The sequence below is a fragment of the Dermacentor albipictus genome, chromosome 1 (assembly GCF_038994185.2).
Source record: "Dermacentor albipictus isolate Rhodes 1998 colony chromosome 1, USDA_Dalb.pri_finalv2, whole genome shotgun sequence".
Classification (NCBI taxonomy): Eukaryota; Metazoa; Arthropoda; class Arachnida; order Ixodida; family Ixodidae; genus Dermacentor; species Dermacentor albipictus.
The window spans coordinates 449190630-449214032 of record NC_091821.1 but is presented as its reverse complement, the minus strand read 5'-3'; the positions used below and the strand labels follow the sequence as shown (position 1 = coordinate 449214032).

The window sequence follows — 23403 nt, the reverse complement described above, 5'->3', positions numbered from 1 at the left end:
CGCACAAAGATAAACTGGTACATTTTCACTGAACTGCGTCACTACGCACTCTAAAATAACATACCACCATTTTGCAGTGACAGCCGTTGTGTCTTTTTTAGTAGGTAAAGCGGGGGCCTTAATAGCTTAGTGCAGCGCCTGCGATGAACAGCCGTACCGCGGCGCTGCATTTCTATTCCCCTAATAGAAAAAGAGTGGCCATTACCCTCCATGGATCATGACCGACTTTATTGAGAATAGCACTGCAGCGCCCCTAGGCGCCTTATCACCGTATGAACGCCCTCGTACGTGCGACCCGCTTCAATGTACCGCTTCTAAGCTTTCGCGTCACTGTCGCCACTCGCGGCAAGTAGTGCAAAATTTAATAATTTGCTCGATCTGCGGTTGTCATCACAAATTTCTAGCGTTGAAAACGAGAAACAGATACTTAACAAAATAAAAATTTTCGTTATTCTATTTGTTGTATTTTAACGTATTCGTTTGAGTGAAATTGTAGGTGCAAGAATGCGCCGCATGTACCCTGTTCGCATTCGATCTTGGATAGAAAGATAGCGCCCGAAAGAAGAGGCACGCCCTTGACGCACCCGGGAAAGGCGTGGCAAGCGGCTCATGGCAAGTGTGCTAACAGATAGCGGGACAGTCACGGTATCGCTAAGTTGCGATAATCCGTTGATAACAATGCGCGGCGCTGGCGCGTTTCGTTGTGCAGCCTTCTGCGCTTGAAACGTGGAAGCAGCGTGCCGCGCACGGTGCGCTCATGTTGTCATACGCGGTTTTTTGTCTACATATTCTTTTGCCTGCACCTTCGGCGCGTTTCGCGCTATCTCCGTTCACTGACTGCCGTCGAGCAAACTCGGGTAAAACTCGGGTGAACGAGAAACTCGGCGCATCCTGCATAGCACCCATGGTGAGTGGCCATCAACCCCAGATGGTTACGCTAACGTGCGGTGGTTTAAAGCTTCAGTACAGTACCTCGGTGTGTCTCTTGAACAGTATAGAATGACTGATACTTTCTGGATCTGATAAAAAAAACACGAGCGGAAGCTGCGCGGTGGGACAGCACTTGTCCGTCAGTGCTTGCTGTGGCCATTGTATCTAAAGTATTTTTCATTAGCAAGTTGTTGTACACGACGACAGTGTTGTGTTGTGCAAGAGTTAATAAAAAAGAGAACTAGAAAGCTCGCCTCCGCGCATAGCGCTCACCGCAAGCCTTTCACGTTAAATGTTATGATTGCATAAGTTTCAGTTGCCGGGAAGCGGCAAGTGTGGCATACGAAGCATGGAGTGCCGTAACTACGCATTCGTATGTAAACGAATAACCCACCTAGCAATTAATTTCATTTATGATCCGATAACACTGTTGCAAGGCCACATAGAGTTATGACTCCGGAAGAGCAGCGTGAACACGATGGGCGAGATGGGTGCACCAACGTCAATATGCACAACGGCGTCGTGCTCAGGCTCCGCAGGAACCAGTTTAAGGCTGCGTCACATTGGACTATCAGATCAGGTGATACCACAGAGACTTAGATAGGCTAGTTGGTTGCGGGCTTGATGAAATGTGGTTAAATCTGCGTGTATAACGATGGGACAAGGAAAGAATGCACGGGGAGCAGTCGCCGAAAATCTGCGATTGTCCTCAGTGCATTCTTTATTTGCCCCCTTCTTGTATGGAACAAATTTGCGCTGGCCAAACACCCTCAAAGCGCGGATTGGAGCACATTTTTTTTTTGTTTAGCTGTCTGAATCTCTGTTTGCATCCCCCACTTTTTTGCGGACACACCGCCTGAACTTTGACGCGGAAGACATACAAAGGTCCACGTCACGTAATTTCAGAAATGAATTCGCAAATGAAGATAGAAAACATTGTATAAGGACGGCACAGAGAATGAATGCACGGAGGAGAATCGCCGAAAATCAGTGATTGCCTTTCGTGGATTCCTTCTCTGTCCCGTTTGTGCTAGAACACATGCTACAATGCGAAACATGTGCACCAGAAAAAGAGCTCTTTAAGGTGCCTCTGTCCCCTGTCGCTTCTGTCGCCACTGTCGCCCACTAACGTCACCCACGAAAAGACTCGTGTGCTGCTGTTAGCACATTCTCGCACCTTGACTGTGCGTTGAAAACGTCGGCGTAGAAAGAAGTGCCTGGCGAAAACGATAAATGTCTGAGGTGCTGCAAGTTCTGCAGGCGACGACTTTTTCGATGGGGCTTGTACAGAAACTCTATACGTCTGCAAGCAAAAGTGACATAAATCTAGCCGCAAACCAATGGTACGTATCAAGTGAACGCTTCGATTGAACGGTGAGGTATACATTTGACTAATGAGGGTGTTTCTTCCTCCATTTTTTCCGTCGTTTAGCATGCCACCGCAGATAATGTTTGTCCTACTCACGCAGTTGCATTGTTGGGAGCCGGGTTGTTATCTGTGACCAGCGGGTGCAAATATAATCCATGCCAAGGCCATAAAGAGTTTTATCGGATCCTTTCCGATTTTGTCCGCTCAGACCAGTGCATCCTAGTAATATCCACACAGACGCCTAGACTTAAGGGTGCGCGAAAAGTTCACGCCAGCAACAAAAAGTAGAAGGATGCTGCCCTCGCGCCTGTGAAGAGCCAACTGAGCGGAGTGTGACCACGCCTCCCTTGCTCTCTTTGTTGTTTTGCAGCCAAGCTGACGGCACATCGCTGGCGTTTTTCGAAGACGCGCTGATAAAACATAACGTTAACATCACATTGAGAAATTTTTATGGCGGGCACGCGGTGAGTGATTGGGTGAGTAAAAAAACTTCATTGGGAATAAATAAAAGAAGGCACGATGGTTGTGGCCGCTATTGCAGGGCGCCACTTGCACAAGCGCCTCGCTGGGCTTGGCCCAGAATAGCCTATTGGCTCTCCCGGCCTTCGTCTGTAAGCGATGCCTCCCACTGCCTATTCCTCATTCGTGGATGTTTGCGTATCATGAGGATGTCTCTGTGCCGGGGCTCTTGGTGCACTCCCGTCTGATGAGTATTAGTGTGGGTGGGTGTGTCTGTGCACCACGAACAATGTGCAGTGAACCTCGTGGGGTGTGTTCTGGGTAAGTGGTGCAGGTTGGGGTATGTGCTCGTCTGAATACGACGCCAGTCCCTACTCCTGTTGGCTGCTTAAATTCGAGCGCGGATGTCCAAAACATCTCCGCTGCTGTCTTTGGTGTAAGAGAATGTCACGAGAATTCGGTGGAATGTCGTTCATGGGTTATGCTGTTGCTCAGACGTTTAAAGCCGAAGCGATACGGTCTTCACTGGCATTCCCTGCCAGCCCGTCAAGTGTTCGGCACCATACGATACTGCAGTGGCCTTTTAGTTGATTGCCTAAAATTTTGATTAGTGACGGCAGTGACGTCCCATTGAGAAACAGGCTTGGGGAAAGAAGTCGCTCCTGGGTCGGCTAAAATGGCAGTCGAAATAGTTTTTGAGGATATAACGTCACTTTAAATTCATTTTTAAATTCATTTTTGAGCATATAACGTCGCGACTGCGTACTCGTCAAAAGTACTGTGCATACCTAGTCCCTCGAATCTCTCCGTGCTATCGCATTGAACAACTGCATTGAAGGATTTTCTAATTGATAGGTTTGCCTGCATTATCTCTTGGTTCGTCAAAACCTGACACCGAAGGGCGTATGTCATGTGGGTATCATAATGTTATGTTCTTAATGCGTGGTCCAGGCTGATGGTGGCTGCCTCGGTTAAGCCATCTCTGCTTCTTGTCGCTCTGCATATCATTGTGACCACGTGTGATGTGATCCGCTTTGGTTTCTCAAGGGTGTAGGATGTTCCAGCGTTCCGCTGTATCCACATCCCCAATATTTTGAGTGTCTCCACTTCTTGAATCGGCTCTCCGTTGAGGGTCGGAGTGATTGGCAACCATTCCTTTTTTTGTGTATTTCGCACGCACCCGAATGAGTTCAGACTTTTCGAGTGTGCACGTCATGTCCGCCACCCTCGCTTATTCCACCACTGCATCTATAGCATTCTGAAGAGTTTCTTGTTTGTCCCCATCCCATTCCTGGTGATTCGTGAGCATACTGTCATCGGCATATATTGCACAGCCGAGATGCACAGTTTGCCGTCGAGGCCGGGTGGACAGTTAATTTCCTTCATGTGAAAACGACGCGAAGAGACATCACCGCTAAGACCCTGTAGTGCATGGTGGCGAAAATAGAGTTCCTATGGAGCCACTCCTCCAGCTTACGCTGTACCTGTGCTGTATGTGCCGCGCAAGCCTCTGACTTTGTTATCTCGCTCCAGGGCTAGCTTTCCCATCCCCACATTTAATAGCAGTGGAGAGAGTATAGCTCCCTGAGGGGTGCCTCTGTCGGGGCAGCTGAAGGTGCCGGACCACGTGGAGACTAGTGTGATTGTGGCCATGCGGTCGCTGAGGAACGAGCGCACGTGGTTATAGATGTGTGCTCCGCAGTTTACTGTTTCCAGTCCCAGCTAAATAGCGTGTTGGGAGATGGTGTCGGAAGCATTTTTGAAGACCGTGGGCAAGCAGTGTATATACAAAAAAAAAGCTCGAAACAGATGCATTGCGCCTCATAGATAAAAGCTTGCTTTTGCCCAAAAACGTTATCGGTAGCAGAAAAATATATTACGTTGCGTTAGCACATATGGAATGCGCTGCTATTTATAGCACCCGAATCTATGAGTCCCACGAAAGGGCCGACCATAAAACACACACTGAGCTAACTACAAAAAGATGTCATAGGAAATGCTAAGATCAAGACTTATAACAAATCACGTATAGCCTTCACTATAGGGTTGGTGTTCGCAATGGCACAGCAAATATAAATTCAGTTTTCACTTTATGTGACTGTTCTCAAGAGTACGAGGCACCATCGGGGATGCGGAGAGAATAGCTGCTTACTTTAACAGGTGTTCAGTTAGACTGCCGTTTGAAAACCGACAAGGCTATACAAAAAGCACACGCCATTTCACAGCTGTGGAGGTGGATTACCAGCCCCCGTGGTTGCTCAGTGGAAAAATGTGAAAACTGTGAAAAAAACCTATGTACTTAGATTTAGGTGCGCGTAAAGAACCCTAGGCGGTACGAATTTGCCGAGTCCTCCACTTCGGCGTGCCTCACAATGACATCGTGGTTTGGCACGTAAGATCCCATAATTTACTTTTTTTAGTGAAGCAGTTTAGCACACGACATCGACACGACACAGAATTGAGACGAAAGGTACGAGCAAATTTTATTTTTGTTGAGCGGTGATGGTGGTCATCCCGAAGACATGCACACACCTTATTTTGTTCGGTGGCGTTGATCGGCGTCACGCACACACATTTTCTTGATGGCTGCGTCTTAGTCGGTGGTCTTAGTAGGTGAACTTAGTCGGTGGACATCACCTGTGGTGTTTGCCGTTCGCGGTTGTCGTCTTCGCTCTTCGTAGGCGCACCTTGTCCTCGGGAGTGCGCATTATACGCGGCCTTCCCAAGATGACGAGAGAAAAGAAGCGAAATTTCAAATGGACAACGGCAGCTCAATCATTGTGGTTCTATGTATGTACACGTGCGGTGAGACCGGTCCCCGGCGCATAGTAGGGACGCCACGCATGACGGTGCCGCCAGCCCGGGAGATGGGCAGAAAACGAGGTCCGCATGAGCTTCGAACGATGGCAAAGACAGGGCGGTGTGAGCGCAGCCATGGCCGACGCGAGTTACACAGCAGTTTGGGAAATATTTATTATCTGCCTGAGAATCTAGTCATCTTGAAAATGGTGCTTATTGATAACTAATTTACCCAACATGCATATGCAAGTGATGAGACATATAATGTTTAGCGTAGAAATAAGCGATTCTACTTCACTTTCGAGACCGGAGTTTTTGCTCGCGCACATGAAAATTGCACGGAAGGTTAGCCATAACAGCTTCGCTGTAAAGAACCTTAACTGCTATATCTTGGACGTTCAAATTGTACGATATTATACTACTAACAAAATGTGTCATGCAAATGTGCAGAGACAGTGTTTTGCTGTTTTCGCGGTGCCTATGAAATAACCCGCTGTATGTATTCACTAAGCGCTATTTCAAACGGGCTGTCTTTTGGCTGCATGACTATATCAGATCTAGAAAGAGACGAAACAGTGTAGAACCCTGTGATGCGACCGACATATCATACGTATACAGAGCTAGCCCTAGGGGAACACTTGGGTTTAATATTCTGCATACCCGACAAGTACTTATTTACCTCATTCGTTGGGTGGTAATAAACCAGCGACATGACTATACAGAGTGACTCCGCCTCATTGAATTATTTATTGCACCATATTTCTTTTCCCCAATCTGGCATTATATTTTATGTATTCCAAGGGTTATAAATTACTCCCGCCGAGGTTGTTTAGTGGCTATGCTGTTTAACTGCTTAGAACGAGGTCGCGGGATTGAATCGCGGCCACGGCGACCGCATTTCAAAGGGAGCGAAGTGTGAAAGCACCCATGTACTTCGATTTAGGTGCAGGTTAAAGAACTCCCAGGTAGTCCAACTTTCCGGAGCCCCCCACTACGGCGTGCCTCATAAGCAAATCGTGGTTTTAGAAAGTAAAACACCGTCACTTAATTTTTTTTCTAAATTTCGCTGTCTTTTAGTGCTCCGAAAATATTTTGACCACCTGATGTCCCTTAATGACCACCAAAGTTCGGCCCAGCAGTGTATATGAGCACGGTGAAGCGCTATAGATGGGCGAAATAAGGCGAGACAGACATAACCAGCGTTACTAACAACTGTGAAGGTTTATTGACAAATTTCGCTGTAATAGGACAATGGGCGCATGGCACTCTGAAACATGCAACAAAAAGTGCAGGCGCAAAAAACAAGGCAATACAGGAAAAATTCCTAAAACTCCTGCACAGTCTCTTTATGAACCGGTTGCGTGCCGTCCCGTCTGACTCGCCTTAATTTGTCCCGTCAGTTGCGCTTCGCCGTACTGCAATATGCATCACCAACTAGCCCAAATTTTATTATTCTGAAGCACAGCCGCGTATCTGTGTTCTGCGCCACAGAACCACGATGTCGACTGCTGAGAATATGAATCGCCTCAGCGTCGTAACCAGTACTGGAATATCATAGCCTCGGAACCAACGGCTTTGATACCGACAGCATCACGTAAAAAGCGCGCTGATGGTGACAGTCGCAACAAAATTGAACTATGAGTAGCATTTCTTTCTCCTCAGACTAACATTGCACTATTGTGTGCACTTGGCCCATCGCAAATAGAACTCTTCCGTTGGCCTCGTAAATCGTCATGCTGAAACAACAGTACGCAGTGTGAACTAAATATGAACAGCTTGCTTTGTGGGTGTGCAAAGTTGTTCAGCACAAGATTGTACATTCCTTCCATTGGTGGTTGTTGTGGTTACATTCTCAATCAAGATTAATGACAAAATTTCTGCATGATGAAATTTAGCAGCAGGAAATATATAGGACTTACCTGCAGCAGCATCCACTGAGTTAGCATTGCCCATTAATAAAGGTGAAAAAAACATGTCTTTTATGTGTGTAGATCCACATCCACATATCGGGGATTTTATAAAGAAAATTGTGAAACGGTCATATCAGGTCATTGATGCTAAATGTTGAATATTGAGTTAGAGAAATGTCTGAGAGGCCTTTTAAGTCAGCGAAAGGAAAGCTTGTGTATATAAAATGTTGTGCATTTTTATATCAGAGACACGGTACTGATGAGGAAACATAATACCAACAGCCAGTAGAATAGAAACTGGTGCCACTATACTACAGCCACGCTCGTGGGGCCACGACCAGTATATATCTGATCAGGAGGTGTGTTGTATTGGGGGAGTCCAGGTTAATGTTTTCCACCTTGATTTCTCTCATTTGCATCCAGTGCTGCGCACCCAGAGGTTTTCGCATTTCGCTCCGTCGTAATGGGGCCTCCACTGCTGGGATTTAATCTCACGACCACGTTCTAAGCGTCGAAGTACCATAGCCGATAAGTCACCACAGCGGGTCCAAATGGATGGCGCTTCACGCGTCATGCTCGTTTTGCGTACGTGCCAGTGTGAGTCACAAATGAACTCTGAACATGTATTTTGCTACTATCCCCTAGTGTGAGCAGTGATTTATAAGTGTGGTAATAAAAAACATAACTTTGAAACTTCTAAGTACGTCTCCCGTAGAGCCGACAATAATTCCTTTAGGAGATAGATCATTACATTTGAGGGACGACAGTTGGTATGGCCCATTTAAGGATCAGAAGTTCGAACATGCAAAGGAGTCGGCCTAGAGCATTAGGGGGAAACAAAGCTACGAAGTATCACAAAAGCAATATGTGCAGCGAATGGGGATGTCTTATGTTTTAGCAATGTTAACTGCTCCTTTGGCGCTGCTTATTGCGTAAAAGCAAATAAATTTGAAGGTTTGTGAGGAGTAGGAAGACGAAGTGCTTTCAACGAATTGTCGTGACCTGAGCTGTAAATAAGCTCAGAAACATTACAAACATAAGCAACGGGGAAATCACCGATTAGCGAAGTGGGCTCAGCGTGAGAACGTCACGGAACCACTGCCACCTGCGAAAGAACTTCAGGGACACGCTCAACATGGCCAGCTCTTCGCCCACCCGTATTATTTAAAAAAAAAAAACAGATCAATCTGCAAACGGAAAATAAAATGTTTTCATGGCTGTCTCTGACGACCAACAGGGTACAGATGAGTGCTAGTAACAGCTAATGACACGCGATGACGTGCGAACAAGCCAAACATTTAGGTCACGAAGTACGCATATGAAGACTCCCGACTGTGTTTTTATATGGCAGCCTGAACGCGTGTGCTTACATCGCGGTGCTTTTCCTTGAAGCTAAATTCAATTTATTCATCCGTGCCAACCATGAGTAGTGAGGCTGGCAGCTGACTAAAACGAAAATATTTGTCTTTTCATTTCGCTCAGCAAAACATCCGGCCACGTATCCAAAGAAAAGAAAGAAAGATACAGCCAAGGGTCACTATAGGCCTCAAAGCACAGGCATCCCTATTTTGTTAGACGACGCGAAAACAACACCATCGTGTCCTCTCCATCAGTGCGTGCAGTTCCGGTGCCTTATTGAGCTTCATTGCACGCACATTTTATGGCTTAAGTTTCAACGCAGTTAGGACCCCGTCGAGACCTTTTCAGCAGTGTTCGCCTGCGAAGAAAAAGTTTCCGTTCATGGCCGTTAAGGCGCCAGGAATGTTACCGCTGTTGTTGCTTTATTCCTGTTTTATTGTTTTCCTTTTAAATTTTTTTTTCGCAGGGGCCGGTGCTTTCAGAGTCGCCCTCGATTATATAGGCGTTGAAGTAAAGTGTAAAATGCTTTAAAAACCACTTATGGGGTGAGCCTAATAAAATGCTCACTCAAGCGTGGAAGGGATACATTAAAACCGCCTTTTTACGTCATGTCTGAGACCCCTTTACGGTAGCCTTATTCTAGTTAGCCATAAACAAATAAATTTGCAGAACTAAACGTGTAGATGGCGTAAACAAGTGCAGCAAGTAGGAGCTAAAAACAATTTCTCAGAGTTGCAATATCTTCGCCTGAACGGCGACGTTCCTTTCCTGCGGAACTAATTTTGTTGAAGGACGGCTATACAGGGCGCAGTCGGCCAAACTCATAGAAATTTTACGGCCTTCCTTTTGAATGTGTTGCCGCGCACTTTTAAAAAAAATCATTGTCGACGACAACCGGCATTTGCGAGCACAACTCATCAGTCACTCTTAATGCTTAAGTAGTATTTTGTGTGCCCTCATGTCTAAGAACTGTAACAACTCGTATATTACAATTTATATAGGGGAGTGCGTACGAGTCGCTAAAAATTACGAATTAATATTCCAACGGCATTCGTTCTGTACGAAACTTTGGCGCCTTTGTGGAATGTGGTTGAAAACACGAGTCACAATTTGCAGGTGTGCCATTTATTGTCCCTATCGAAAGAATAAAAGACACAGCCTTAATGGGATAGGTACATGCACAGACTAGCTTCCATGTTATTCTTTCTCTCTCTTAATACCTGGCCAGCACCGGCAGTGAAAAGCATGGTTCCCTTTTGTTAGCGTTATTATTGATCGCACTTGTTTTGGAGGCATCGATTATAAACACGAAAGCTTGAACACGACCATTATTATGCACATGAACAGACAAAAACTTTCGACCGAGACACAAAACTTGATGTCAGTGATGCCAATTTTTACTTTGTCGTTGTTTTTTGTGCCCGTAACGTAAGAATAGATAAAATGGGGTCGCAAAAAAATATCGTTGCACTTTATCAGGGTCTAGCTCACTAAGGGGAAAACGCTCTTTGAAATTTGAAAGGAAGGAATACGCCGCCTTGCGAACAAAAGAACACTTGTGCACGAGGCAACGTGCATTACCTCGGCAGAAATAATGCAATTCCACGTGTTTTGAGTCACCGTGGCTTGCTTTCTCTTCCAGCATGTAAACGTCGACATGACGACGCCGATCAACATATCGCTCGAAAAAATTCGCTTTTATGTAGCAAGGGACCCTTGTCCATTGCTGAATGCATTTTCTTTTCTTTCTAAGGGATAAGTCTTGCATTCAGAGGAAATATATCGATGCATGAAATGGCCAAATTGAGCACGAATTGCAGCGTCTGTAACAGCGAAACGGCAACTAAATTCCCATTCGCTGCGACGCCACGTCACGTGCACGCCTCGATGGAGCAGAGTGGGCGAAACGGTACATCTGACTGCCGGCTAGGTGTCGCGTGAGGGGAGAGGGCATCGCTGCAATACTATATCGGCCTCGTGCGCGCTCTAAAAGCCTGTGTTATCCACGCGTTCCTTTCTTGCGCAAGCTGTCACCTGCGTTCTATGTCTGCGTAATTGGTATAAAGAAATTAACGTATAAAAAACTGTCTATTCGAAAGGAAAAGCCTTGGCAATAGTTAGTTTCGAACTTACTACCCCACGTTCAGAAGCCGAATGTCTTACCCACTGGTTCATAATTCGAAGGACTCGTCAACAGCGTTCAATTCTACATTAACGCTTTCGCATTCGCACTAAGTGCTTAGGTGTCCTTACATTTTTTTTTTAAATGTAATTCTTCCGATACCTCAGAACACCCTGCATATGAGGAACAGGTATGAGAGGATGGTTTCATAAATCAGATGTAAACATCAGCGTTTCTGTCAAATGTAAATCTGCCTAAAGGCATGCCATTCTTCTCGGGCTCTCTCGAAGAGTAAGGGATGCTGCTACATCCAATTTCAAGTTAATGCGGCGAGCGAAACGTGCGCTTTGTTCTCCCTCCGTGTGGCTGCATTTCCTCAGGGCAGTTTACGACGGTGGAACTTACCCGTTGTTATGCTCTTCTTGAAGTTTTTACGCTGAAAGTCGATCTAAAGATAGCATGCATGCTTCCAGTGGCACAGCAATGTCACCGAATTTAGCTTCCACGATATGAAAGTTTTTGCCGCCGCTAATGACGTGAAGTTGATGCATCCCATAGAGTCATTTCCATCTGTTAGAAAAGCTGTAGGTTGCACATGCTGTGGATCTATTGCCGAGCTCTCGATTGTTCGAGGTCACGGTTAAGCTGTAAAGTTCGTAATTAACTGCATAATTCACGCAGAATCACGCTGTGCGGCCTCTATCCTCTGCACCCTGTCTTAAACAATGTTTTTTGCTGATGAAAGGACGTCCTTCTGTATGTTGATGTAGGCAATTCTTTAATTGTAACAAATCACGGTATTTAACAAGAACGTATTTTTTGCGATTCCCTCACACGATTACTATCCGAGTGTTTTGTGACAATAGCCGTAATCCAATGGAGATAGCTAACACGTAAATAGTAAGGGAACCTGGCTGCTGACAAACACTTCATAAGAGAGGAAAACCCTGTGCACTTTGCATATATTTCTATTCCGCAGACTAATGCCGATGAATTTCGCGCTAATAACGACCTAAATATTAGAAAAAATATTCAAGTTATATCGCCTACATCTTCAAGCAGTGGGGAGTTTCCCAATACAACAGCACGACAGCTGCTGTAGGCAACTTCCAATTATTCTTGAGAATTTGACAATTTTTCACCTTCGTATGTCACGACCACATGGCAGTGTAGTAGTGCTATGAGGTTAATTATCCCTAAAAATACTGTTTCTCTTAACGTAGCGTAACTTGCTAAAGTAGAGATACATGAATGCATAGCATCAACGGAAATATTGAAGTTACTTAGGTGGAACCGTACAATAATTATATGCAGCCGGCGTTTGTGGAACAGCTACTAAATAGAGTTCAGCACATGGAATCATGTCCATACAGTTTCTGGGTGAAATGAAAAGCCTTAAATTGATGTTCTCTTTTCCGAAAGCAAGGCTGCGCTGTAGCTAGTATTCTGCGCATTTCTCCCTGACAAGTGCATTCAGCATACATTACATGCTGTTATAGAAATACAGTTATTAGGATTTACCTATTTGTCTCGCTGGGTACCCTCCCATATCGGCGTAGTAGGCAACGAGGCCGCTGACAGTCTTGCGCGGAAAGCGCTGCAATTCAAGCAGGTAAAGAAGGCTCCTCAGTACGCTAAAAGAGACATGAAGGGCATCTTAAGGAATTTACGATTGTTTTGGTCTCCACCGCATTACCCTTGTGGGATTAGCAGACTTAACAGCAGTGAAGCCGCTCTTCTGAATGGCATCCCCACGAGGTGAGCGCAAGCTGCAGTTTGGCGGTGCAAGACAGGGCTTACCCCATCATCGCCGCGTGTGCAATGTCAATCTTTTGGTGACATCGAACATTGCCTGCTAAAGTGTCCTGAATTTGAAGCAGAATGTAAAATATTATTACATGAGCTGAAGCAAAAGACGGCCCCACACTCAAATGCAAGTGATTTTATTCCTGTAAGCACATTGCATAATACTTAAGGGATAGGTGCTTCAGCTCCTCCTAAAATTCCTGCGTTGTACATGGTTGGAAAGTGAACAGTGAGCCATGTGGATCGGCGTGGTTTAGTAAACGCGCAACATTTAGGGCTCCGTGTCCTCTTGATTTTGATAACTGGTATTGTTAGCTGCCTGGATGCCATTTGATAGGTGGCATTCAGGGGGAGCAACTGCCGGTAAGTTTAGCAGGGCCTGCATAAAGTGACACCACCTCCTCCTCTGGCTAAATTAAATTTTAGAGCGCAGCTCTTAGGTACCCGTTCCTGCACCGAGTGGCGGCGGCGGCGTAACGAAGCCAACGAGCACAACAAAAGATGAACGCCAACACAAAGCGCAACGGGGGGTAAAAGACGCGAGGAGGAAAGTGGAGAGGAGGGTACAGCGGAACCATGAGGCGGAAAGCGGAGGAGGGTATGGCGAAAGCGTGAGAAGGAAAGCACAACAGTAGTGATAATGTTTACGAGATGGCGCGAGAGTTGCGCGTCGTCGTCTGGTAGGTCTTTCGGCTGCGGCTGCTGTGGCAGACGTGCCGCACTTCGCTCCTTTTTCAACGTGCCGCACAAGACGGATTGTCCGCGCAAGCTGATATATCGTGAAACAAAAACACGTATAGAGCTACACACAAAGTTTGCAATAGGGAGTATCGTAACTATCGGTGAATTTTTTAGAGACATTGTAATATCATTCTTCAAGACTTCCGAGAACAAGGCATTATAGCTCTTCCCCCTCGCCGCTGTACCACTCAAATAAAAGCATACCCATCTTTCAGCCTAGCCCACAAGGGGATGAAAGCGCACGCGGAAGCCTTCCGTGCTGTGTTCTGCTTAACTTAACCGTGGTAAAATGTGGGCGAAAGGTTTTGCTTTGAACGCGGATGCACGTAGGCGGCTGCATCTTTACACGGAGCAGGCTTTCGCTATTTATTAAAGCTGTGAATTTCCTCATGGAAGGCGCCTTGGCAGTTAAGAAAGATTGATCGCCCTAGGCCCACAGACAACCTTCTCGTAAAGTAATCTTGAGTGCAAGCCCTTTATCCATACCCCCGAGGTTCGTGTTTCTGAAATCGCAATGAAACTTCTGTGTGCAAGAGCATCTGGCAGGTCACAGTTTTATGTTTTCTTTGTTTGTTTTATTTTTTTATTTTTTGCAGTCGCTTGCATGACACTGTAAAGTAAGACTTCATAATCCTATAGCTTCCTGCGTATGGAGAAAGCTGTTCTACCCCTGAGACTCACGTGAGAGAACAAAGCTAGAAACTAGAACTTTACATGACGTTTCCAGTTTCTTCAGTGCTCATACGAGCTGGCTTTGATGTATTCCGTGCGCACATTACCAGCATTCTCATCGTCCATGCCAAGACCATGGCATAGGCGAATTAAGCAATAAAATTCACGTATATGTGATGGGATGCGGGCAAGCCCACAAACTTCCACACTGAATGACGGAAGCAGGGGGGTCAGTGTATACAGCTGAGAGAAAATGAATAAATAATCTTTACTCTGCTGTAAACACTCAGCCCTCGCCCACTCAAAAAATAATAAAGGTGAAATAACTAGGGGACCATAAACCGAAAATCTTAGTTTTTGAATATATGAAAATGTTAGCTGTAGAAGCGACTACTGCAAAACGGGCTTCTGAAGCCCAAAGAAAGCTGCGAACGCTGGATGAATGGTCGTGGTTACTCAGGGTCCTGCATATTTCGCTGTGTGCGGTCCTCAACGCTGCACTGTTCTTGCTCAAATTTTGCAGAAAGATCGCATTTCAGAGTACACGTCGTTTAGTATAACACTTCTCATATCTAATTGCCTGGTCTTTAAGGAAAAAGCTGCTGCCGCGACGGCTCAAGTATAATCTTGTTTCGCCGCTTGCGGGCAGCTCCAGAAGGCAGCGATCTAAGTTTGGGCTTGCGCCGTCACGGAACCAACTCGCATCCCCTTAAGTGCAGGCAAATTTGCAATCTTTCCTTAAAGACCAGGCAATTAGATATGAGAAGTGTTATACTAAACGACGTCTACTCTGAAATGCGATCTTTCTGCAAAATCTAAGCAAGAACAGTTTAGCGGTGAGCGCACAACCTTTTTCTTTTGAACGTACGCAGCGAAATATGCAGGAGGCTGTATATGCTATGATGCACGACGCATATTTCTTCGCGCTGATTACACAAACCCCGGCGAAGTTTGTTCTCGCGTTGGTATGCAAACTGTGCTTCGGATAGTAAACAACAATGAGGCGCAACACTTCACCAGAGTATCTCTATGTGAATGGGCCCTCATTTTCACAACAAGCAACCAAGGCAGTGTGAAGGACGCTCGACGCAGCGCCCGCAAAATGATAACTTTCGCCGTAATGCTTCCTGCAGCAAGCCGTGAACGACAGCGACCAGGAATAAACAGAGCTGTAGAAAAATGCCTAACGTTGAGAACGGCTGAGAGCTCGGCATGAACCATCATTCTCCATTTTACTATCTAATCTGCTCAAGGGCAGAACAGAATTGGTGCGGGTCATTTACTGCGTCGAGAGCGAAACCACAGCGGATCTTATGGTGTTCAAGTGCGGAGTAACCGACAGGTGGCCACCCTCTGCACCGCAATTGCTTTTCATGAGCAAGTTGACGCTGCGAAACGCACTATTATACAATATGGTTGACGAGCGTAGGTTGCAGCGTCCGTTGACTAACAGTATTCGATATAAACTTGTTTTCCTTCTCGATGCCCTAGCTGGCGCATTTGTATCACACACAGCTGGAACGCTCTTGCACTAGATTTCGTTCCAATGCCCTTCACGGCATTCGTGCTGCTCAGAAAGGCCCTATAATTCAAATATGCATTTTGCACATATTTAAAGCTTGGTTTCGAATTTGTGTAATATATTGTTTGTTTTTTTAGTTGCATTGCAGTCAGTCATAATTTTGAAATTGTATTTGCTGTCATCACTGTGGAATCTTCATTCACCGTATATGCGGATGTAACGTTGTTTCTGGTTTCATATATAAAGGTCGCTTTGGTATGTGTACGCTGTGATAGCAAATAACGCGTTTATACAGCCCCTGGTTGAGTGCAAACGATGTCAAGGCCCCTTTGTGACCGTTGCAGCTTTGTTCTTCCCAGCAATCGTGCCACAGCTCTTGCACCTGCTATTTGTGGGTTTTTTTTTTCAGTTCCTTCACCGTCTGATGCGTTGAAATATGCGTACATCAGGGCAAAACATTTGGGAACTCGGAAAATCAGGTCGTCACCCTGTCGCCAACTAAGGCCTAGAATAACAGGTCGTCGGCTTTAGTAGATAATTTCAAATTATGTGGCATATTATTGCGCAACTTCTTTTCGAATTTCCAAATGCCACAGACGTCGTCTTTTCGACGGTGCATAGCACCGACGTCACATGCGCCCAACTAGTACTGCGCAAGAAGTATGCAGTATCTGGGCAATAGCACTGCATTTGCAAAAATAAAATAAATGAACGCTTGCGATTGCCAGAAGCAGCTTCCCCTTTTCTTTGTTTGCTTGGGTATTTTTAGTGAAGCCTAAATCATAATTCCCGGTGAGAAGGATGATTAGGTACAACGTGCTGAGTGTGTTCACCGTAGTCATATTGATTATCGCCGGCTTTGAAACAGCACTGAAATGTTTCTGCTGCTGTCATTTAGCCGCCATTTTTTTTAATGAACAGTACACAAGTGTCTATCCAGGCAGCGAAAGCAGACCGTGGCGGGTGTGCAAGACACGGACCCACAACAGGAAGCAAAACAAAATTCACGCTTGCTTGCCTTCTGGACTACAGAGCCCACGTGACTCATCGGTCACGCCATTCGGTTTTCAAGCAGATAAACGTCTGCCACGTGATCCACCACGCCTCCTACTCCGTTTGTTACTATTGACAGCAGAATATCGCGAAGCATGTGCAGCAGGCTCTACGGGGCGTGGTGAAATGTAAACCAATAATGAAACAGCACAGCGTTATGAACTACTCACGTGACGTAGCATTCACTGCAGTGCACAAGTCCTATGTCGCAAATGGCTCAACGCATTACTGACACCATAAGCCTACATTTGCCTAACACACACATATGATTCGCTGTGTTTCCCACTGCAGCTTTTATCTTCATTGGGAAGAAATACCGCTATGTACAGAAGCAAAAAAAAACTATGCACTACTGAACTGTGTAGTTTCGCAAGACGAAGCCGCTAACTAGCACAGATTCGTCATGAAAGGCTTCGTTTCGGTTTACCATAATGCCGTCTTCGCTTTACGCTGGATGCATACAGCACTGTAATAAGCGCCAACAACTTCTGAGCATAATATGAAAGTATAAATGGGTAACTCGTAATGTATTCATGCACAGCTTTAACAACGCGCGTTTGTAATAGTTGGCTTTCTAACTGTGTATTGAGGTTAGGCGCAACGGGAAAAAAATTTGCGCAAGAAACTTTGAATCAGTCGATTTTAAAACGCATGCTCTGGTGTAGTTTTGCCCCGTACTGTGATTATGGTACCGGATCAACCTGCACGGAAAATTTGCGTGGAAGCGAGGTCCTGGGGTGCTATGCAGGATGCGCCGAGTTTGGCGAAACTCGGGATCTTCACGAGATCTGGCGACACCCCAAGATGAAAGCACGAATGGTACCGAGACACAGTTTATCTTTCGACAAGCCTCCAGTTTCATTGGTTTATCTAGATTCACTCTGGCTGGCTATCATTCCTTGGGCGTTGCCTTCTGGGCAGTCGACAAACTGGGGCTCACGTGATCATACCGTCGGTGCATGGTCGTGCCTTCTTTCACTTGTTTGTCGTTCCACCGAGGGCATTACATGCAGAAGCAAGTTGTAAAACAAATGCATTTAGTACAATATTATTAGTTACTTTAACGTGGTTTAGAAGCATTTTGAAGCTTACGAGATGTGCACTGAATGCGTCTTAGACTAATTTGTAATTTAGTACGCTTCGCATTATACCACGAGGGAGTGCTGTAGTGGCGTCATCACATCCATTCACCGGGCAAGCATGGCGGCTAAGCATCAGAGAGGCCCAGTGTAAACAAACCCGTACAACGAGCTTGCAGTGCGCGACGTAGTGATCAGGCTCGACGAAGGCCACTATTTCTTAGATAGTTCTGTTCCTCCGTGGGCAATCTTCCCGTGCACCCGGTAAGACTGCCAATAGCTTCGGCGATTTTACAGATCGCAACGCGCACCTACTGTTCACGGCGAAGTGCTGAAGAAACAACTTGTCCGGTGCTGCTTCTGCGAGTGCGCAGAGTTCTTCCACTCTGCGTGACTGCGAGCGTCACGAACATTACATAGTGTGGGCAAAAGGCAGACATCCTATATAGCTACGATGCGACAAGGAGGTGGTACCGACGATGGATCTCGCTACCAACACAGTGAAGGAGACATCGACAAACTGCAGATAAGTATATTTCTACTGTTTCATATTTAGCAAAATAGGAGTGCACGGATTAAGTCACTTTCGTAGTAACGTTTAAAGAAGTTTAAAGAAGGCAGTGAGAACCAATGAGTGTTCGTGCTTTTACGTGCAAGTGGGCCCGCGAAAATATGGAATAGATGAAGGTAACCTTCACTAACTTGGTGAGGCAACAAAAATTCATGAGCGACATTAAGCTAGCAAAATTTATGGAAGAGTATCTTTATCCAAGTGAAATATCAATTGCAAGTACTGATATAAAGCAGGAAACTTATACAAAAATTTCATGGGTTGAACAGCACATGGAAGGCATTACCGAATCGTGATCGCCACGTTACCGATATCCTTGAAAAAAGTCTAGAATCATTGCATTCTACCGGTTATGCAATATGGGACACAAACCAGGAGGTTAACAAAGAAACTTGAGATGTCAAGGACTGTGTAGAAAGCGAAGTAACAAAAATTGTTGCAGATAGCATTAAGGCAGGAAGACAGTGGCGTAGTAAACTGTGGCAACTGATATGCTAGTTGAGATGAAAAAAGAAAGGAATCGGCAGGCAGGCCATGCACGTATTCGATCACTTGTTGCCAATTCATATCAGGTGATTACATAAGCATTAGAGAATGAATGTCAAGGAGAGAGAACTACAGCCAAGGATGGTAGAAAATTGCGTAACGGGACAAGAATATGATGTTTGTAGGCATAGGATGCAATCAGCTCGTATAAGACGGGATTGTAGGGTGAGGCATTTGTTTTGCAGCGAACAAAAATAGGTTTGTGGTGCTGACAGTAGAGACTCGTGAAGGTGCAGGGCCACCTCAGCTGCTGGCACACTAATCAACATGACAATTGGCTCTGAAAAAGAAAACCCCAGTTTTGAAAAATAAAGCAACGTTGTCCCAACGCATTGTTTTACTATGCATACTACACTAGAGGCTTCCACATTTAAGGGCACTTAGTACTAATAGTGCAACGAGCATTTTTCTTTGTAAATAATGGTTTGTACGTGGCTGATTCATTCCAATACACTTTTTTGCAGCAAAATATTCTGCTGCTGGAGCCACTGAACCGCCTGATGGCAGTAGGCGAGCGCCAGGCACGTGCTCTTGAGAGTGTGGCAAAGGTCCAGAGGGCTGCTCCGCAACAGTAGTATCGGTGCCCTCACTGCTCTCCTGTCGAGCCCACAGAAGGCAACTTATAAAGGAGCTTTCAGTTTAATATTTTGTTTATTATTCAAGAACATGAATAAAATTATTGCAGTAAACATTGTGCTGTGCATATTAGGAGACTTGTAACATGCACTTGGTGTCCCTTCAAAATAGGCAAAAACGTAAGACAACCTGTGCCACTCTTGGACCATGTAAATAAAAAATGCACTAATGCAGCATACACGTCATAATGCTGTTTGTTCTTTCTATGTGCAAGAATACAGTGTTATTCATTAGCCACAAGATGAACGGTGTGTGTAATTCACAATGAAGAAAGGAAACAGCAGGAGCTTAATAATGCTATCACCTATAGACTGTGCATATGACTGCAACACTCCCCGATTCAAATGTGCCATTACATGCATGTTTGATACCACATATTCTTTAACATTGTCTTATAATTGCATGTACCATATTTCACATATCTTAAGCCCTTGCATAGCACACTTCTGATGTATCCATTTCATAGGCCAAATAATTGTACACTTTGTCCTTTTGTGTTGTATGAAAAGCAGCATCCTTTACAGTCGGATAAAACTTCAGAAGACAGGAGAGGCCCCACCCAGATGACCAAAGCGCAGCAGCCGATTGCCTACACATCTAAAGAAATCGTCCCTCTCCAACGAGCAATATTAGTCTGTCTGGCGGCACGATATCAGTCTCGAGTGCGTGCCCATTGGTGCAGGCTTGTGTTCACCTGCCTTAAAGTGCAGATTCCGCAGCCTCCTAAAGTTGTATCCGACTATAGAAACACGTAATGCCTTGCACCAGTAGCATAGACTTCTGCAATTTGATAGCACACAATGATCAGGAGTGGAAATCTATAAAGGCATCCAAGCAAAGCTGGCTGGCCACACTTCCATTATGAGGGGCTGAAAAAGGTCTCGCCAAATATTCCCATGACGTCCTTGAAGAAGAGGTGGTGTTTGGCACTTCTTTAGAATAAAAAACAGATTACACTGAATGTTGTGTAGCACGTCAAAACAAACTGAGTTTGGTTATTTGCACAGCATCTAATGGGAGGTTGAGCTTCACATAGGAAACAAACTGCTCTGTCCAGTACAATTTGAGGCCGGTATGGCACCTATTATGGCACCGGTATGGCATCTATTATGTCAACAGTGTCTATATACAAATTACACTTTTCACAGGCCATTGATTTCACCATTATTTTTTTGTGATGGTTCTTTCAATCAGCGCTTGTATTACATGAGCAGGTGGATTTGAAATCAAAGCTTTGTTTGCAAACCTTCCGACTTCCATAAGTGTGTGGCAAGGCACTGGCATGTTGTCGAATAGCTCACACTTCCTCGGTGCTGCACCAAAGAAGCCCAATGCTCTATTTTAAGTTGGATCGCACAATTCAACGGCACACAAAGAAGTGTAACACACACAGCAAAGCATTCTGCTGTGTGTATTTCTCTTTGTGTCCCGTCGAATTGTTGTGCAATTAAACTTCAAGCTTCTATACCAATACACCGTCTTCAACCTCACCAATGCTCTAGTTATTAGGCCACAATGGTGCACATCTTTGAAATTTCCCAACGCAAATTAGCTCGCCGAAAAATCACAAATGTTAAATTTTGCAGCACAGCTGTATGTATGAACGTGCCATATTCTTTACCACTAAACTCACAGGAATCAAAGAGGCAAGCATTAACCAGCCTTGCTGCTGCCGTTACCATTGTCATCATGACACCAATGGAAAGACAGTGCCACGTTTCTGTAAAGGGAGTGCTGGAGGGAAAGGTGTGACAGCGAGGGCTTACAATAAAAATAACAGTTACGAGACATGTTCAATGCCAATATATGGTGCATGTCGCTCAGCCTACTTTGGCAATGCGGCAAGTGTTTACTCGTTTGGGCATATCACGTTTTGTGTAATCATTGCTCTAAAGCTGTACAAATGGTCTATTTGCTCTGCAAGTTTTATTTTTATCATGGTAGGTTAAAGACCCACTTTTCATTGGCATCTGCACCACATTTCTCCCGATATGTAATAATGCCTTGGTGGTTCATGACATCTTCACGTACAGAGAGTTCTGCCGAGTATCGGATGTGCATTGTTCTAATGCTTAAGAATTAGAGCCCCATTATGAGACGAAAATTTACAATTTATCCATCCAGAATAACGCCGCCCCCCCCAAAAAAAAAAGTATATGCACTGATCCTCTGGCACATGCATCGACAGTGAACAGAGCAAACAATCTGAAGTATTTTCTTCATGCAAGCCAACACACTAAGATTCTCAATGCATTTTCATTTCGCCACAAATGCATAGGCACGACCGGCTTGGCGCAAGATCCACATCTCGCGCTGCAACAAATTTTGCAATGCCTCGCTGTTTCATAGTGCGGCCGATAGATTACGCATGACCAAAATTTAGCATTGTGCATACTTAGTAACTTCACCAATGAAGAACCCCAAGTTCTTTATGAGATTAGGATTCATAGGTTACTTCACACAATTAGTGATATCCATTTTTCTATTTATACTTAACCCCTTTCCCAAGAAAGTGAGCCATTTGGAAGGCACCCTGACAGATAAGTAGAATAATCGACAAAAAGTGATCAACCAGCGAAAAAGTCTGTTAATCACAGTAACGCTGACATTGAAGGCGCCTTAATTCCTACGTACGTTTCGTCGACACACCCGACTACGTTCGTAATGTTCCCACGAAGTGGGAAGCATTCTTTTATATATGCCCGCTCCGCCGCAGTATTCTGGAAAGCTAGCCACCGCTTACGCACTGCCGCATCGATAAGCGCGTCAGACACATCTCTGACACAGTTGCTAACAGTAGTTTGATGGCGTCCGATGTAACGCTCGGCGCCGACGCTTCCCTGAAAACTCCCAGTCCCGTAGAAACGGAGGGCACAGATGACTTGCTCTACGACGGTGAGCGAATGAAGCCCGCCACGCTGTCTCCGCAGACGAGAGTCTTCGCCTAGCTCGTCACACAGCCAGCACACTGATGTCTTCGACAGGCGAAAATGACGCTGAAACTCCCCGTCGGTCATGCAGGTGAACGGGTCTGGACGGTCATACTGACGCTTGCGGCCGCTGGATGCAATGAAACAGGTTGCTGCTGCCGCCGCCATGTTCCCGAGTTGAACTCGGAGGGGGTTTCGCGATGTACGAGTTTAGCACGACTTCGCCTGTCAATCAAAACCAGAGGTCACGCCCCGCGCGAGGCATGCAACTACTGCGCGCGCACCCACTACAGTTGGGCCACGCCCAACTTATCTTCCGGCAACAGCGACGCGGTGTCGAGCTGAGAGGCATCAACAATCTTGACCGCCGACATAAAACACGCACAACGCACTGTCATCGGTGATGTACTGAGCACCACTATCAAAAACAAAGCGTTGACTGTCGCTGGCATACATCTTCTCGGGCTGAGATGGCCGCACAACACGGTTTCATTGCCTGCATTGCGGCGCGTAGCGCACAGTAAATAATTATCGGCACGTCACTGTAGGTGCTTGCAAGGCGTCGAGGGGGCGGCGATGCTGAGGAGTGCTTATTGCAGCAGTCGTTTCAGATGGCTGCTCTGTCGTCGGTGATGAAACGGAGCCACAACGTCGTAAACACGATCAGCGTCCGAGAATCGCTCGCTCTTCTAGGCCCAGTGCAATGGCATTTCTTCATCACAAGCACTGCGCACTCAACAGTTCCAACACCTCTGTCCGTTCGAAATCTGATTTCAGAACTGCACACAAGAGCCCTCACCTGCCAAAATGCGAGTGCTGCGGTGTCGTTACGATATCCATCGGCGATCGCTGCTGGCTCCAGCAGAGGTAATCCGCAAGCACCTTCGACTGTACAACAC

The 23403-nt window shown here is 45.6% G+C and overlaps 1 long non-coding RNA gene across 1 annotated transcript in view; it reads left to right on the top strand.

The window, feature by feature from the left end:
• Positions 1 to 785: 785 nt before the first annotated feature.
• The window catches only part of LOC139054758 (uncharacterized), a 129360-nt gene continuing 106742 nt past the window's right edge, over positions 786 to 23403 (top strand). The window contains exon 1 of the long non-coding RNA XR_011511493.1: positions 786 to 907. This is a non-coding gene — a long non-coding RNA (uncharacterized lncRNA). The remainder of the gene's footprint in view (positions 908 to 23403) is intronic.